The sequence below is a fragment of the Mesocricetus auratus genome, unplaced genomic scaffold (assembly GCF_017639785.1).
Source record: "Mesocricetus auratus isolate SY011 unplaced genomic scaffold, BCM_Maur_2.0 Super-Scaffold_100009, whole genome shotgun sequence".
Classification (NCBI taxonomy): domain Eukaryota; kingdom Metazoa; phylum Chordata; class Mammalia; order Rodentia; family Cricetidae; genus Mesocricetus; species Mesocricetus auratus.
The window spans coordinates 59,946,787-59,964,459 of NW_024429193.1; the positions used below are offsets into that span (position 1 = coordinate 59,946,787).

Here is a 17,673-nt window from a genome sequence, read left to right on the forward strand (position 1 = left end):
TGTCTCCCCTAAACCATCTCTTTCAGCTCCTCTCCCTGCTCCTTTGGTTCCCACTTCTTCCTCATCCCTGTATCCCACTCTCACCCAGGGGCAAACCCCCAAAACAGTCCTCCTCCTGACTGCAACTCCTCCCTCATGGACTTGCTCTCTGATGACCCCCTCCTTACCATCCTCCCCTGTCACAGACGCCCCCTGCAGGGGGTCATCAGGCACCCCCGACGGGAGGTCAGGACGTCGCCGCCCATTTGCCTCCTGACTCCCCCGTTGCAGGGCGTCTTAGGGGACGGCGAGACCAACCGCCCTTGGGGACTACTTCCCAGGCGTTTCCCTTGCAACAAGGAGGGAATGGCCAGCTACAATACTGGCCGTTCTCTGCCTCTGATCTGTATAACTGGAAACAACACAACCCTCCCTTCTCTAAAGACCCTGTAGCCTTGACTAACCTGATTGAGTCAATCCTCATTACTCATCATCCCACTTGGGATGATTGCCAAAAGCTTTTGTAGGCTCTCCTCACCTCTGAGGAGAAACAGAGGGTTTTTCTAGAAGCAAGAAAGAATGTGCCAGGGGAGAACGGACGGCTGACTCAACTTCCAAACGAGATCGATGCCACTTTTCCCTTGACCAGACCCCCTTGGGATTTTACCACAGATGCAGGTAGGGGACACCTGACATTAGGAATAAGTTACAGAGGCTAGATGGACTACAGGGCTACACCATTCAGGATTTACTGAAGGAAGCAGAACGCATCTGTAATAAGAGGGAGACTGCGGAAGAAAGAGAGGATCATATACATAGAGAAACTGAGGAAAAGGAAACAGCTAGGGACCGCAAACGAAGCAAAGAGCTAAGCCGCCTCTTGGCCACCGTAGTGCAGAACAGCAATAGGTCAGACAGGCAGGGAGACCAAAGGAGGTCCAGGGTAGAACGAGACCAGGAGAAAGGCCACTGGCTCAGGGAATGCCCAAAGAGACCCCGGAGACAGAAGGGCCCGAGGCCGGGAACCTCCCTTCTGGCCTTAGATGAGGACTAGGGAGGTCGAGGCCAGGAGCCCCCCCTGTGCCCAGGTTAACTCTCAGAGTTGGGGGGCAACCAGTCACCTTCCTAGTTGACACCGGAGCTCAGCATTCGGTCCTCACTACCTCCCCGGGCCAACTCAGCAAACGAACGGCCTGGGTGCAAGGAGCCACCGGTGGAAAAATGATACCGTTGGACTGCCGAAAAGAAGGTACATCTGGCTACCCGTAAGGTTTCTCATTCTTTTCTCCACGTCCCCGACTGTCCATACCCACTATTGGGGCCAGACCTGCTGACCAAACTCAAGGCACAGATTCATTTTGAGGGGAATGAGGCCACTATATCAGGCCCAAATGGAGCCCCTCTCCAAGTACTGACTCTCGAAATGGAAGATGAATACAGATTGTTTGATGGGACATCTGCAACGAAGCCCTAGATAGACTCTTGGCTGGAAGACTTTCCCTTGGCCTGGGCCGAGACCGGGGGCATGGGATTAGCCAAACAACAACCTCCCATATGTGGGAACACCAGACCTTGAGCAGAGACCCACTTCCCCTTCTGCCTGGGAGTAGGCAGCTGTAAGACAATGTTTAGTAAAAACATGTTTACTAAAAATGATACAATAAGTTCCTGGGAAAGGCCTTCCCACGGAAACCGCCCTGACCTCGACCTTGTCCGCCCTGACCTCGACCTTGTCCAAAGACTAACCGCACCTTCAAAAACCCACACACATCCACCTCTGGGTCAGAGCAGAACCAGCGAGGGTAGAGGAGAGAGCAGAAGCTTCTCTGGTGGGAGCTTTTCTTAGGAGGTTTTCTTGAACCTTTTTGGAGCCTGCTTAAAGTTTTCTTTACATCGTTGAACAAGTCTCTGTGTTGTCAATCCCCGACACCCTCCGCACCTTCTCGGACACAGGCCACAGAGCAGACGTGACACCCATTGTCATTGAATTAAAGGCTACAGCCTCGCCCATCTCGATTAAACAAATACCCTATGTCTAATGAGGCCTATCAAGGGATTAAGCCCCACATCAGAAGACTCTTGGACCAGGGGATCTTAACTCCCTGCCGGTCGCCATGGAACACTCCACTCCTACCCGTCAAAAAGCCTGGCACAGGCGACTATCGACCGGTACAGGACCTCAGGGAGGTTAATAAAAGGGTAGAAGATATACATCCCACAGTGCCCAATCCATATAACCTTCTGAGTACCCTACCACCCCCCATTCGTGGTACATGGTATTAGACCTAAAAGATGCCTTCTTTTGTCTCCGGCTAAGCCCTAAAAGCCAGCCTATGCTTGCTTTTGAATGGAGGGACCCAGAACTAGGAATTTCAGGACAGTTGACTTGGACACGATTTCCCCAGGGGTTCAAGAACAGTCCCACTCTCTTCAATGAGGCCTTACACCAGGACCTCTCGGATTTTCGGGTTCAGCACCCATCCTTGATTCTGCTCCAATACCTGGATGATCTCCTGCTGGCAGCCCCAACCAAACAGGACTGTCTTGAAGGTACCGGGGACCTACTACAAGCCCTCGGGAAACTGGGTTACAGGGCCTCCACTAAGAAGGCCCAAATTTTCCAGACAGAAGTAACTTATCTGGGGTACAAATTAAAAGAAGGACAGCGTTGGCTAACTGCCGCACGCAAGGAGACTATATCCCAGATCCCAGTTCCCCGGGGTCACCGGCAGCTGAGAGAATTCTTGGGCACTGCTGGGTTCTGTAGGTTATGGATCCCCAGATTCGCCGAAATGGCAGCTCCTCTCTATCCCCTAACCAAACAAGGGGCTCTCTTTGAATGGACAGAGGCTCAACAGCAGGCCTTTGATGGCCTCCCCGGCTCTGGGCTTACCCCATATAACTAAACTTTTCGACCTATTCGTAGATGAGAAGCAAGGCTTTGCTAAGGGAGTCTTGACCCAGAGGCTCGGGCCGTGGAAGTGACCCATCGCCTACTTGTCCAAGAAGCTTCTGGATGGCCCCCTTGCCTGAGAATGGTGGCGGCCATTGTGGTCCTTGTCAAAGACGACACAAACTGACTCTGGGACAGCCATTAACTGTACTGGCACCACATGCGGTTGAGTCCCTTGTCCGCCAGCTTCCTGATCGCTGGCTATCCAATGCCCGTATGACCCATTATCAGTCCCTACTCCTGGACGCTGATCGAATTCGCTTCGGCCCAATAGTTTCCCTTAATCCAGCAACTCTACTGCCACTGCCAGAGGGCCCTGCATCCCACGACTGCCAGCAGATCCTTGCGGAAGCACATGGGACCAGGATTGACCTATCCGATCAGCCATTGAAGGACACGGACCACACGTGGTACACGGATGGCAGTAGCTACTTGCTGAATGGAGAACGGCGAGCAGGAGCAGCAGTGACCACCGAAAACCAGGTAGTCTGCGCCAGCGCCCTTCCGGGAGACAGCTCGGCACAACGGGCTGAGCTCATTGCCCTAAGTCAGGCACTCCAGCTGGCAGAAGGTAAGGGACTCAATGTGTATACCTATAGCCGGTATGCCTTCGCCACCACCCACATACATGGGGAGATCTACCGGAGGAGGGGACTCTTGACCTCAGAAGGCAAGGAAATTAAAAACAAAACTGAGACCTTGGCCCTACTCAAGACCCTATTTCTCCCCAAGAAGTTGAGCATCATGCATTGCCCCGGGGCACCAAAAGGGAGACAGCGCAGAGGCAAAAGGAAATCGCTTTGCCGAGGAAACTGCTAAACAGGCTGCTCTGGGTCCCCAGCCACAATCCTGACCAAACCAGGACGGACCCAGCTAATGGACTGGGAATATAGTACTGAAGACTTAGATTTGATACAGAAACTAGGAGCGGACTATGATCCAGAACGAGACAGATGAGTACACCAAGGGAAAACAGTTGTGCCAACTAAACCTACAATGGACCTAATTGATAATCTCCACAAATTGACTCATTTAAGTGCCCGCAAAATCCAAGTCCTGTTGGACCGGGCGGAGACTGGAAAATTCTTCCTCAACAAAGACAAGGCCCTACAGAAAGTGATGGAGACTTGTACGGCTTGCACTCAAGTAAACGCAGGACGGGCAAAGATTGCCCCTGGAGTCTGTCTCCGAGGACACCGACCTGGAGTCCACTGGGAAATAGACTTTACTGAAATTAAACCTGGCATGTATGGTTACAGATATCTCCTAGTTTTCATAGATACCTTCTCTGGATGGGTGGAGGCCTACCCCACCAGACATGAGACTGCAAAGGTGGTCACCAAGAAACTGCTAGAAGAAATTTTTCCCCAATATGGGATGCCTCAGGTACTGGGGTCTGACAATGGGCCGGCCTTTGTCTCCCAGGTAAGTCAGCTGGTGGCCAAGTTATTGGGGATTGATTGGAAATTACATTGTGCGTATAGACCCCATAGCTCAGGTCAGGTAGAACGCATGAATAGGACAATTAAGGAGGTCTTATCTAAATTGACGCTAGCAACAAAGGATTGGGTGCAGCTCCTACCCCTGGCTTTGTATTGAGCCAGGAACTCTCCAGGCCCCCACAGCCTGACCCCTTTTGAAATTCTATATGGAGCTCCACCCCCGGCCATCACCTTCGTTGACTATTTCTGATATTTCTGACTATGCTAATTCCCCCTCTCTCCAGGCACACCTGCAGGCCCTGCAGATCGTGCAGAAAGAAGTTTGGAAGCCTTTGGCAGCCGCATACCGGAACGCCATCGGTATGCGAATAGTGCCTCACCAGTTCCAAATCGGAGATTCGGTCTGGGTCCAGAGACACCAGACCAAAAACCTCGAGCCTCGCTGGAAGAGACCCTATATGGTGCTCCTAACAACACCCACAGCACTGAAAGTTGACGGCATCGCCGCCTGGATCCATGCATCCCATGTGAAGGCTGCCAACCCTGCTCTTCGGTCAGATGCTTCCACATCTTCTACCCAAACATGGAGACTCCAACGCTCTCAAAACCCCCTAAAGATAAGACTTATTTGCAAGTAGTTGTCTTATTTGCCCTTTCAATTGTCCCCATCACATCGACCAGCCCTCCTGCCCTAAAGCAATTAACCTGGCAGATAGTCTCCCCAGCAGGAAATGTCTTGTGGTCGCGATCAGGGAACCATGCCGTGGGAACCTGGTGGCCCCCCCCCCCTGCTCACCCCAGACTTCTGCCAACTGGTAGCACGATCAGACTACTGGGATATAACCGCCTATAAGGCAGACTCATTGTCAGAGAAATTAAGATCAAACCCTGGTAATGAGAGTGTGTTCGGGGTCTATAGCGTCCCGGGAACCCGAATACCGATGGGGTGTGCAACCATTGAGAAAAGGTGTGAATTGGGTACCAAGGACTTCTATGTCTGCCCAAAGGATGAGAGAGACTTCCAGACGTCCTGTAAGTGCGGGGTTTATGACTCTTATTTCTGCGCCGCCTGGAGCTGTGAGACCACCAGCGATGCATACTGGAACCCCTCATCCTCCTGGGACAAGATCACTATACTAAAGGGCTGGGGAAAAGGGCATTGTTCAAACTGTTCCAAAGGACTCTGTCTGCCCCTTAACATCACTTTCACACCAAATGGTAAGAAGGCCACAGAATGGACCAGGGGATATACTTGGGGACTCCGCTGGTACATACCTGGAGAAGATCGTGGGGTTAACTTTAAAATACAACTTAAAGTACAACAGCCCTCTCAACCAATCGGCCCCAACCGGGTCCTGGCTGAGCAGAAACCGGTATCCTCCTCCGGTCCCAAATCAACCCCTCGGCCCTTAAATGACTCAGTCGGGGTCAATATAACTGCTTCTGGGAGCCTGTTTCTGCCTCCCCAAACCCTATATAAGCTGCATTAAATCTAGCCCGGCATGCTAGCTGCCAGGGGCTCCACGCTGCCAGGGGCGCGACCGGGGCCCCCAAAGGACTCGGTGAAGGAGACCGCGTGCGCTCCAGGGTCTAGGCCTTCGCAGATCCAGGCACTCACGCACGAGGGCCTGATTTGGGGCTGGTGTGGGCCTGTGGACTGGAGCCTCGGATCGCGGGAAAAGCTTCGGGGTCAAAGAAAAGGGGCGGGTGGGAGCCGGGAGAGAGGAAACCCAGCGCGAGCACCATGGACACACAGAGACAGGAAGGAGGCTGCTTCCCGAGGGCTTGCTCTCTTTACTTGGGATCTGGCAGAGCTCATGCTGACCAGGCCTCACAGGAGAGCAAGGTCTGATGGCGAGCATCTGTCTCAGCACTTGAAGTGAGGAGGACTTGAATGAAGGTCATCCTCAGCTACGTGAGTTCCAGGGCAGCCAGGAAACACAAGACACAATCAGAGCAACCAGGGTGAGTAGGGAAGGTGGCTAATGCCAGTAGGTTGGCAAAATTAGAACATTCAGAGCTTTGCTGGACAAGCCTGGCCTGGACTTACAGGAGAATCCAAATGACCTCTACCTGAAGCTTCTCTAGGAGTCTGGACCAAGTGGGTGTTGCGTTCTGAGGGACAGGAGGGGCTTCTCTAGGAGGATAAAGTCTTCCCCTGGCCTTAAAGGGAAGGAGCCACCATAGCCCAACCAAGAGGTCTGGATGTGTGGGAATTACTCTCCAGCGATGGGGTAGATGGTAAAACGGAAAAGATTCCAAGGTGGAAAGTTGCTAAATTGGGAGTTTATAGGAATAGTGACCGTTCTCCCAACTTTTGTATGTTTCCGAGGTTTGGTTTTCCTTCTTGTTTGAAAAAACACATGGGAACGAACTAATGTCACCCATTTCCTCTCTCTCACTCAATCCCTTTATGTGAAACTCGGAGAAGTCACCTGTCTGTGAGAGCCCACAAGAACTTGCATGTTTTGTTGGGAGCCTTCTGCCTCAGTACTGTTGACAGTCTGTCGAGAGGGAAGCTGCTAAAATGACATTCCCTGACCGGGAATCGAACCCGGGCCGCGGCGGTGAAAGCGCCGAATCCTAGCCACTAGACCACCAGGGACACACACAATTCTCTCAACGGACCACTGTAACCAGACCCCATAGAAGACACTTTACTCGTTCTCCAGGCATTGGGCCCGCCTCTCCTGTCCCAAGCCTTCATCATCTGTTCCATTTACTGCCTGGGTGAGGGTCCGTCCGCCTCTGAAACCAACAGACAGGGAGCACACATGGAATCCATTCCACTCCCGCCTTCGCACCAAGTGCGCCGGGATGGCGCATCTCTTCCTCCGAGTTTCGGGTTCCCCGTGGGCAAACTGCCGGCTTGACTCCGCGCGTGGCGCCCGCAGGGAGCGCGGCCCCCGCCCCGTCTCCTCCAGCAGCACGGCGCACACGCACCCGAAGTCCTCCAGGGACAGACTGGGATCGCTTCTCTCCGGGTGCTGGTGTCTCTGCGGCGCCGGCAGCCTGCTCGCAGCTGCGCTCAGGGCGAGGTAAGGCGAACGGCCCTTAGGAGGAAGAATCTCTCGGTTTTCAGACCCCGGGCGCCGGTCCGCCGGGAGGGATTTAGGCGGAGGTGCGGGAGGCGGGTTGTGGATCTAAGGCAGAGGGGAAGGGCTCGGGCCGCTGCGGCTGCGTCTGGGTCCCGGCTCACTCACAGCGGGAAGCCAGACGGATCCCTGCGGAGAGCAGGTTGCTGGAGGTGAGGAAGGCCTCTGCGGTTTCCTTACCCTTCACAGTCTCTTTCCACTCCCTCCCTTTCTTCCTGCCTCTTCCATCTTTGTCTCTTTTAGAAAAATTGTTCTGTTCTGTTTTTGAGACAGGTCTCCCTGTGTAGCCCTGACTGGTCTGGAATGCGCCTTGTAGACCAGGTTGGCCCTCCAGCTCACCGAGCTTCGTCTTCCTCTGCTATCCGAGTGTAGCGATTAAAGCGTGCTCAACCACAGCCCAGAAAGTCGTTTTTTCGAAAGACTGTGACCGGTGGGATAGCTAACAAGGTTCTATCCAGAGAGCTTGCCATATGTGGAAACCTGCTAAGGGGTTAGAGAACAAAATGACGAGGTCCCCGGTGGATTTGTCACCAGGAGATTCTTGGGTTGTATCCAGTGAGTGCAACTCTGACTGCCGCAAATCTCCTGCGTCTGCGTGTCGGAGTTCTAGAGCAGCGAAGTGCTCGCCAGAGGGAAGCGTGTGCCTGTCAATCTTTCCTGACCAGGAGACTGTGGCCCTGACGACCCGGGCGGGCACCGAAGGAACCCCTCGCGGAGGGACCGCGCATCCTCCTCGCAATCTGTATCTAGGGACTCCCGCTCTGGTCGGAGGTCCCGAATATCACGAATGTTTTCCGTTCCATCACGAAGCGGCCACAAGCTTGCACCACATTTCTCCGCTGACTCTCCGGCTCCCACTGCGGAGGAACCGCCGGGCCCCGACGTCCATACCCAGGGAAACGGCGGCCGCCTATGACTGTGGACCCCGGGCGGCCGCCGGGGTTCCTCCGCGTGGAGTGGGACACCGTGGAAACTGCGGATCCGTTGTCCTGCAGTTTTTCCGAGGATGAGCCCTTCTAGCAGCGAGGACCTTAAACCCCATGCTTTCCCTGTCATTCGCGGCCTGAATAGCTCTAACTCTTGGCCATTCGTGGCCTGAATAGCTCTAACTCTTGGCCCACAGAGATTCCCACCGTTCTGGCCCGTTTTTGTTTGTTTGTTTTTTCACTATCTAATGAATAGTATGTAATTACACCTTGATGATTTGACAGTGTAAATCCTACAGACACTTGGAGAAAGACCACCAACCCAAATAACCAAAATGAAGTGTGTGTGTGTGTGTGTGTGTGTGTGTGTGTAGCAGAATATAACATAATAAGTTGGTTATAAAAATCTCCTGAAACAAAGGCATGATTGTCTTTTCCTGGAACAGGCAGTACAGAACCATTTGTAATGAAGGCTACAGGTAGGCATAGCTCAATCCTTGAAAAACAGAGATTTAATCATAAACAGGAAAGAACCTAGTTTGTCTTTATTATAAAATGGCTTTTAAACCCAAGATGGGGGCAGGCTGGTTTGTCAGCAGTCCTGTGGGAGAGCAATGCCTTAGGGGCATTTGTCAGGTTTTAAAGGTCAGAATGGGAGACAAACAGGCTAAGTCCCAGAGCACAACACAGAAAAGAAAGGCATGGAGACAAAAGACCTGAAACCAATGCCTGTGAAAGTGAAAAAGGAAACAAGTTTTGACTAAACAAAGCTGGTTCTTGGAAAAGATTGGTGATCCCTGTCTCTTTTCACTGTTCCTGTGTCTGTTTGACTGGAAGCCTGACTTCCACCCCCAGGGACGTCCTTCTCTTCCTCAGCCTCTTCCACCCCAGGGACGTCCTTCTCTTCCTCAGCTTTCTCTCTTGAGCCTCGGTTTCTCCTCCTACTTATTCTCTCTGCCTGCCAGTCCTGCCTATTCCTCTCCTGCCTAGCTATTGGATGTTCAGGTTTTTTATTAGACCAATCAGGTGCCTTAGGCAGGCAAGGTGAAACAAATGAAACACATCCTTTGGCAATTAAATAAAGGTAACACACCTTTACACAGTTAAAAGTAATATCCACAGCATAAACAAATGTAGCAAATCTTTACATGATTAAATATTCCACAACAGGCCAGTCAGCAACAGAAGCAAGAGAGATCTGTCTCAACAAGTTGTCCTTTGACCTCCACACCGTCACCGTGGCATGCATGTGCTGTCATTTCTATGTCACACACATGCTCACACATGTACACACATGCTCACTTACACATACATGCCCACCGATTCAGACTCACTGTGAGGAATTGTCACAACACCCAGACTGAGTTAGAAATCTGTAATAGGCTAGGTGAAGATCCAGGAGAACTGATGGAATCGTTCCCATCCCAGTTCAAGTCCACAGCTAAAAGATTGACTTCCCAGCTCAAGGATGGTCAAGCAGAGAGAACTTCTTTCTTGGTCTTTACCTTACTCAGGCTTCAAGAGTTTGCTGAGGTTCATCTACCATGGGGAGCACAGTGTGGTTTGTTCAGTCTGCTGACTCAGATGGGAACTGAACTCAGAAATGCTTACCTAAATATCAGGACATCTTAGAGTCTAGTTAAACTGATAGATAAAATTAACTATCACCGGCTTGGGGATGGTGCTGCGTGCCTTTAATCCCAGCACTCTGGAGGCAGAGGAAAGCAGATCTCTGAGTTGGAGGCCAGCCTGGTCTACAGAATGTATTCCATGTCTCAAAGATAACCCCGTCTCAAAAGAAAACAATAAAAATTAACTATCCCCAAAGCTCAGTTACTATGACTATTCAGTTTAGCACAACTTCACCTATTTAGCCCATGTGATTAATTTATTACAGTATAACATGTACTTTGTCCCTGAAATAATGATGTCTAGGAGTTATAAATACATATATAAACCATATAGGAACCACATATGAGAGAAAAAATATTAACATATAGGAAACACATATGAGGAAAAATGTCATATTTGTCTTTCAGAGCCTGAGTTAATTCATTTACTATGGTTATCTTGATGTGCATCCATTTTCCAGCAAACAACATAATTTCATTCTTTATAGCTGAACAAAAACTCCATTATGTAAGTGTTAGAGAAAGATGCAGACAGAAAAATCTAGAACAAGTCCACCTGTGGCAGAGGAATGAAAAAGAGATACCTGGAAGAAAAGTCACCTCCTGATGTCAATCTGCAGTGTCCTTGAGCAGAAAGGACACTGTCAGACACACACCAGGAAACTGCATGGGTGAGTTGGGACTGACACCACATGGAAGGCAGACTTAAGTTCCAATGGCTGTGGTCTTCAGAGCAACCCCACCGAGGGATCTACTCAGAAGAGTTCTCCTAATGTGCTGGACTGCTAAAACAAGGAGCCATACTGGAAAGCAGCAAATAGAAGCCTGGAGGAATGCTCTGGAAACTACCCTGTCTTGTGATTGGCTCAGCCCAGGAGAGCTGCTCTTGTCCACATGGACCAAGGTGTAAGTTCCATGTGAGAGCATGGTTCCCCCTAAAGGACAGCGAAGAACAGGAAGAAAACCCATTTCTGCAAAAGTCATATCCAGGCTGAAGGAGCAGCATAAACACTTGGTAGGCTTGTTGATGGAATATTCTGTTATTTTAGGCAGTCAAGGACCAGCAAGGTTCTGGGTAGTACTTTAAAGAGGGTTCTGTGACATCATATATAACACTAGCAAAGATTCCCTTCCTTTGTTTTGCTATGCCAGGTTCTCAGGACCCCAAACAGACCTCCACAAGGAATGACACTGATGCAAAAGCAAAGGTTTCTCTTTTCAAGCTGGCAAGCCAGGATCTCACTCCATCGGGAGGAAGTGAGACCCCAACCAGCAATTAAGGGAAGCTTTTAAAGGGAAAGGCCATAAGGCTGAAAGCCTCAAATTACAAAGTTTCCATGGTTACTCAAGGTCGTTACAAAGTACAAAGCAAAGTGAAAACTATATATTTTAGCAAGATACATTTGCACAAGATAGGGCAGAAGCATGGGGTCAGGAGTCTCAATTATCCCCTGGGCCAGGGAATTTTTACAACTAGCAATTAGTGGTTATCTGGTCTTCTCTAGGACACAGATGGTGGTGAGCTAACTCTCTGAGAGTTGGGCTCAGGCTCCTAGTCATCTACTTCCAGTTAGGGGGTCAAATTCTTGCTACCATCAGAAGTTCTCTTCTTCTCTGTGTAGGTTCAACAGCCCAAGCCTTTAAACTTTTATTAATTTAAACTTTTGGTCTCTCATTTTCTCATCAGACACAAGTTCCCTGAGACACTGCATGTTTCCAAAGGGCAAGAAAAGCTCAGTGGCAGGAGTGTCTGAGATGGGAGAATTTTCAGTGATAGAGCCCACATACTTTCTGTCAAGCACTGTAGAGGTTCCTGGGTGCTCACCATGTTGGGAAGGGGGAGTACTGGTCTCTTTGTTTATAGCAAACACCAATGTGCCAGATGGAGACTCAGACAGCCAAGAGGAAAGGTGAGGAGAAAACTGACAAGAACAATCAAGATTGTCTTCTTTTGGACAAGCAGCTAGCTTGATAATGAACTATCCAAGAGCCAGACTGGCCAGTCTTCTTTGATCTGAGTGACGAGGTTATCACAGAAAACAATTAGCTTTTGGAAGACTCTAGAGTGCCTTATTTCCACCCAAAGTATGCTGTATAGTGTCTGTGTGCCTGTGCACTGTGTGGTCCTCCGCTGCACCTCCCCCTGAGCCAAGCCAGGATGGCAGCATTACCCTAGGTCAGCATTGGAGACAGCTGGGAGAAAGTTTGTTGTGCAGGCAAGAAAACAAGAAAGGAACACTGACGCCTGTGGAAGACACATTTGCAGAGTGAACTCAGAGTAGAGCATGATACAAACACCATCATGTGACAATGGCAACACACTCAAACATCTGTGGGAGTCAACAAGTGTATGCTGACTTTCACAACAGTTATGCTCACTTAAAGGCAGTTTGCTGGCCGGCAGCGGTGGTGCACACCTTTAATTCCAGCACTTGGGAGGCAGCAGCCAGCAGATCTTTGTGAATCCTAGGCCAACCAAGCCTACCCAATGAGAAACTGTCTCAATAAATCAAATCAAAAAAGAAAGAAACTGCAGAGTTCCCTGCTCCTGCTACCGTACCAGGTGCTAGTGAGTGCTAGCTACTGAGAGTGTGCAAAGCAGAGGCAGTAAGCCGACTTCCTCTTAGGTCTAGAATCCTCAACTTTCAAGTGTCTGAACCCAAACAAACTTGTGTCTGGAAATCCAGCGGAATGACTGGTTCAGACTAATCACTGTCAAGTGTGATGTTTCTTGCGTTTAACCTCATCACTGCTGCTGTGGAGGCAGAAGGGTCAGTCCAAGCTAATTGGTGAGAAATTTGTTTAAAAAACAAACTAAACTAAATACAGTGGTGGTGGCTACAGTTAATTAACTAATGCACGCTCCTCCACAATCTAAGACCATCCCCCATGGAGACAGGACACTATTGTAAACTTTCTTTGTGTAGGTGAGGCTGAAGGGGGCTGGGGGTGGCTTGAGGTGGTGTCTGTTTCCTACGTGTCCTTGGTTAGCTCTTCAGTAAGGCAATGAAGATACTATTAAAAGGAGAACTTGCCGTCCCTGGGTAGGCTCGAACCACCAACCTTTCGGTTAACAGCCGAACGCGCTAACCGATTGCGCCACAGAGACACCACAGGAGCAACTCTGGGATGCTGGATGGTGAGTGAGTCCCCACCCTTTCGGTCATATTTTGGGATGACCACAGGGCAGAGTTTAGTCCTCAACAGCGGGTCGCGATGCTTGCTACGGTGCAGCCGTTGGGGTTAGCCCCGCACCCGCTTCCCGGGATCGCACGGACTTAATCAACCTCAAACGTCCTGCCCGCGCCTTCCGAAGCTGGGATTGCGCCTCCACTCGGGGGTCCGGGGGTCGGCTCCATGCTGGCAGGATCGCGGCCCAGGCTATCAGCAGGATTAGTGAAGGAGCCCACGTACACTTTGGGGTCCGATTATTCGCAGCCCGGGTCATCCCGGGTGTGCGCTGAAGTCACGGCGCTGTCCGGGCTTGGGGTGCTGGAGTCCCGGCGCTGTCCGGGCTTGGGTCTCAGAAGTGAGCGTAGGAAGGAAAGGCCGTGGATGGAGGGGGAGGCGAGAACAGGGTGGGATCGGAGTTAAGACCTCTGGAGACCCAGGAGTGAGCAGATGTTTGTTCTTTCAAAGCAGTTTATGCAGCTGTTTGTTCAAGAGATGAATGTTTGCAGGGTTATTGAAAAGTATTCTTGGACAACATGGGCAAATACACTACAATTTAATAATTTTAGGTTTATTTATTTTGAGACAATATCTAATCATGTAGCTCTGGCTGTCTGGGAACTCCTTCTACAGACCAGGCTGGCCTAAAACTCACAGAGATCTGCCTGCTTCTGTCTCCCAAGTGCTGGGATTAAAGGTGTATGTCTTCACACCAGGTTTATAATCGGTTTTTTTTAAAGTGGTTATTGCTCGGTGACTATTGAAAATAAGTCAGAAAGTCAGACTCTGCCTTTCTAGTCTGACATAAGGCATTTTAACACAGTCAAGTATGGACTAGTGATGAACCAGCCTGCCTCCATTTTGGTCTTAAAAGCCGTTGAGGGGACACGAACCCACTCGAGCACGTGGCTCTGGCAGGCCTTGCCCTTCTCCCCCATTCCCTCTGCCTTGCTATAAACAAGGTCGAGTCCCTTAGATGGCCACTTCCTTTTCCTCCTGAGGCTGACTACCAAGGTCCAGCTTTCAAAGGGTTGAAGTCTAGCAATCACAAGCCGCCTTTGGCTCACCTAATTAACATTCCTAATAAAAATTAAACACCTCAACCAAAACCGGGTTTCCCCTTTACCTTTATAAACTGCTGTCTGCCTATGAGTACGTCTGTCTCCTCTATCAGGAGGCAGTCCTCTGTCCCTTTGGGACAAATACCCCTGCCCTCTATCTTTCCCCCTTTTTCTCTTCTCCCTTGTTCTTTTCCCCTTCTCTGGTGCAAAGAAATCTCCTTTGTGATGAGAACTTGGTCTTGGGGGATCCTGAGCAGATACTGATCTCTTACAGACATCTTATAATAAAGACAAACTAGGGTTCTTCCTGTTCATGATTAAACCTCTGTTTCTCAAGGACTGGGCTATGTCCCACCTGTAACCTTAACTACAAATGGTTCTGAACTGCGGGTTCCAGGGAATGGCAACCATGTTTCCATTTCAAAATTTAGAATGACGATTTTGCAGCCCTACCTTTGTTTCAAAGAGTTGCTATGACCGCCTTGTTATGTTGTTTCTGTAACTCTGTCTATTTTGCCTGCCAAATCCCCCATTTGGAAACCTCCTGAACTATAAAAACCTTCCTCACTGCCAATGCTGACTGAAGCCCACATAGGGGGAGGTAGCAGGTGTATACCATTTATTATAAAGCTTGCTTTGATGAATTTGACAATGATGATTTAGGATGGTGATATTCTCACATTTTTGAGATTAGCACTAGCTTAAATATTTTATGCAAACCTTTAATATAATCATTTGCATTTAACTTTGTTTTTAAACATACATTTGTTGTAAGAAACACAAAATCAAAGATTCACAAATGTATATACATGTGTATATATGATGGAAATATGAAGATTCTCTTGCATCCAAACTCCCCCTCCATTGTTGACCTGTTGGACTCTTCCCCCAAAGGGATCTGCTGACCAGCTTGTGACTAGGAACTTAATACTTGTTCCCCTCCTTCCAATGAAGCCTGAATGCAACTTCCTGTTATCCACTGATCCTTATTGCCAGAGGGCCCTGGGAATGTGAACCTCTGACCTTGGTAGTTTTCCACCGTGCCTGCTAACTGGTATATAATGCTCCCTCTTGTTGCAATAAATGGCATTCTCCTTGCAAGAATGACTCGAAGAATGACCCGCTGTCTTTTGTTTTCATTTCAATCCTCAGGCCCTCGCCTGAATCCTTGAAGAGTTTTGTAGCCCCGGCGCTACACTGACCCACTTTATATAGTATAGGAAGTGGTGGAGGGCCATTGTGGCTGCTGGGTGGCCAAAGAAGGGAGGAGCTTCCACACCCTGCTCCTGTTCCTGGGAGGTGGGGAAATGGCAAAAGTCAAGAACACTAACGCTATTTATTGGAAGAAATGTCACGAGGACAGGAAGGAGTAGCAATCTGAGACGGATGATGGCGGCTGGAAGGAGTCCTTCCTAGCTATGAGTCGGGAGGACTTCATCTCATTTTCGCAGGTGAAGATGAAATACAGTAGTAGAAAAGTCAGTAGGAAAGACGAGAGGGTGGAAAGTCCATTCACAGCCCAGGAAATATTAGCCAGGAGTCAGCTTTACCATGTGCGTTCCATGGTGTAATGGTAAGCACTCTGGACTCTGAATCCAGCGATCCGAGTTCAAATCTCGGTGGGGCCTTTATGTTTGCTGTTTCCTTTAATTTAAATGAGGAAATCCTGGAGTCTTGAATGTGGGCAAGTTGCCCACACACAACAGACTCTGGGGCGACCTAGCCTGGCGCTCTGGGACCTAAAGTTTACTCAGGAGTTGTAGCAGGGAATGTGGCCACAGCTGCTGCCCTTGGGTGCCTGGGGCGACCTGGCCTGGGGCTCTGGGACCTCAAGTTTATTCAGGAATTGTAGCAGGAAATGTGGCCACAGCTGCTGCCCTTGGGTGCCAGGGAGCAAATTTTGCTTTTCCGTTGTGCTAGAATACCTGAGCGCCAGGTATAAGGCAGCCTTTTCCTTGGAAGCCTCCTTACTTGGCTGAGGTTCAGGGAGTTGTTCAGAGGTAATTGTGGAATACATTCCTTGGTGGCTCTAACCCCCCCCCCCCAGCATGGCCTAGGGAGGGAACCCACAAACTCCTAAGTCTCCTCTGCAGGCAGGCCTGAGTGCCTTGTATGGAGGACGAGAGAATCAAAACAAACAAACAAACAAAACAAAACAAAGTTATCAAGATGATATAAATACTAAACAACATGAAAACTGCACTCATAGATAATGGCATTTCTTAGGGAACATGTTCAAGTGTTCAGGGGAGTGCTGTTTTGTTTTTTTTTTTTTTTGTTTTTTTTTTGGTTTTTCGAGGCAGGGTTTCTCTGTATTGTTTTGGAGGCTGTCCTGGAACTCACTCTGTAGACCAGGCTGGCCTTGAACTCACAGAGATCTGCCTGCCTCTGCCTCCCGAGTGCTGGGATAAAAGGCATGCACCACCAACGCACGGCTGGGACTGCTATTTTTGTGTGAGGAAAATATGTATAGTAAATACAAACCCAGCCACTTTGCCCCAAATGAACACACAGATGCTATATTAGTTATGAAACTGTTGGCCAGTGGGTTGGGCTTCTTACTGGCTAGTTCTGCCTTAATTATTAAGCCAAAACTACTAATCTATGTATTTCTACATGACCTTATCTTGCTGCAGAATGCCTGATTCGAGTCCTCTCTTCCCAGGCTCACCTGCTGCCGCCTTTCTGAATACACTTCCCTGAATTCTCCTTGTCTCCTAGCCCCGCCTATATTCCTGCCTGGCCAATCAGTGTTTATTCATCAACCAATAAGAGAAAGATATACAGAACAACATCTCCCATCTCTGTTCCCTACCTGAGATGAGTAGGTTTGCTCTGTGGGGTGAGTAGGCATTCATATCCCCCTAAGACTTTTGTCACACAGCAGGGACCTGAAGACAGGAACACAGAGGAGGGAGCAGCTGGTCTGGCTGGCTGGGTTTCCCTGCGTGTTAGTGGTGTGTCACAGACCTCTGGCCCTGTCATATTTTTTCCCTGCAGTCTGCTCTTCATCAGGGCCCCTCTGAGCCCTCTGGCTCACCTGCTTCCTCCCTTCTGTTGTGATAATGAACTTGCATTACGTCAGCAGGTGGGCTTCACGATTATCACTATCATTTGTTGTAACAGCTTTAGCCAAGAGCCAAGTGAAGGGACCGGCATTTGGCACAAGACACCCTAAGACCAAGTTCTCAGCACAAAGATGATTTTCTCCAGAGGGACAAAGGGCAGGGAATAAGAGGCAAAGACAGAGGCAGGAGAGATGGCCTGGGTTCAATTCCCAGCACCCACATAGCAGCTCACAACTGTAACTCCAGTTCCAGAGGATCTTCACCCAGACAGACATGCAGACAAAACACCAATGCACATAAAACAAACAAACAAATAAATAGACAAAGACAGGTCATAGAAGACAAGG

At 49.6% G+C, this 17,673-nt stretch overlaps 3 non-coding genes across 3 annotated transcripts; 1 reads left to right on the plus strand and 2 right to left on the minus strand.

Annotated features, from left to right (window-relative positions):
* Positions 1-6,907: 6,907 nt before the first annotated feature.
* Trnae-uuc lies at positions 6,908-6,979 on the minus strand. Its single transcript has one exon. It is a non-coding gene; the product is annotated as a tRNA-Glu (tRNA).
* A 6,082-nt stretch (positions 6,980-13,061) lies between these two features.
* Positions 13,062-13,135, minus strand: Trnan-guu. Its single transcript has one exon. It is a non-coding gene; the product is annotated as a tRNA-Asn (tRNA).
* Positions 13,136-15,814: 2,679 nt separating this feature from the next.
* On the plus strand, positions 15,815-15,886 carry Trnaq-cug. Its single transcript has one exon. It is a non-coding gene; the product is annotated as a tRNA-Gln (tRNA).
* Positions 15,887-17,673: the final 1,787 nt, after the last annotated feature.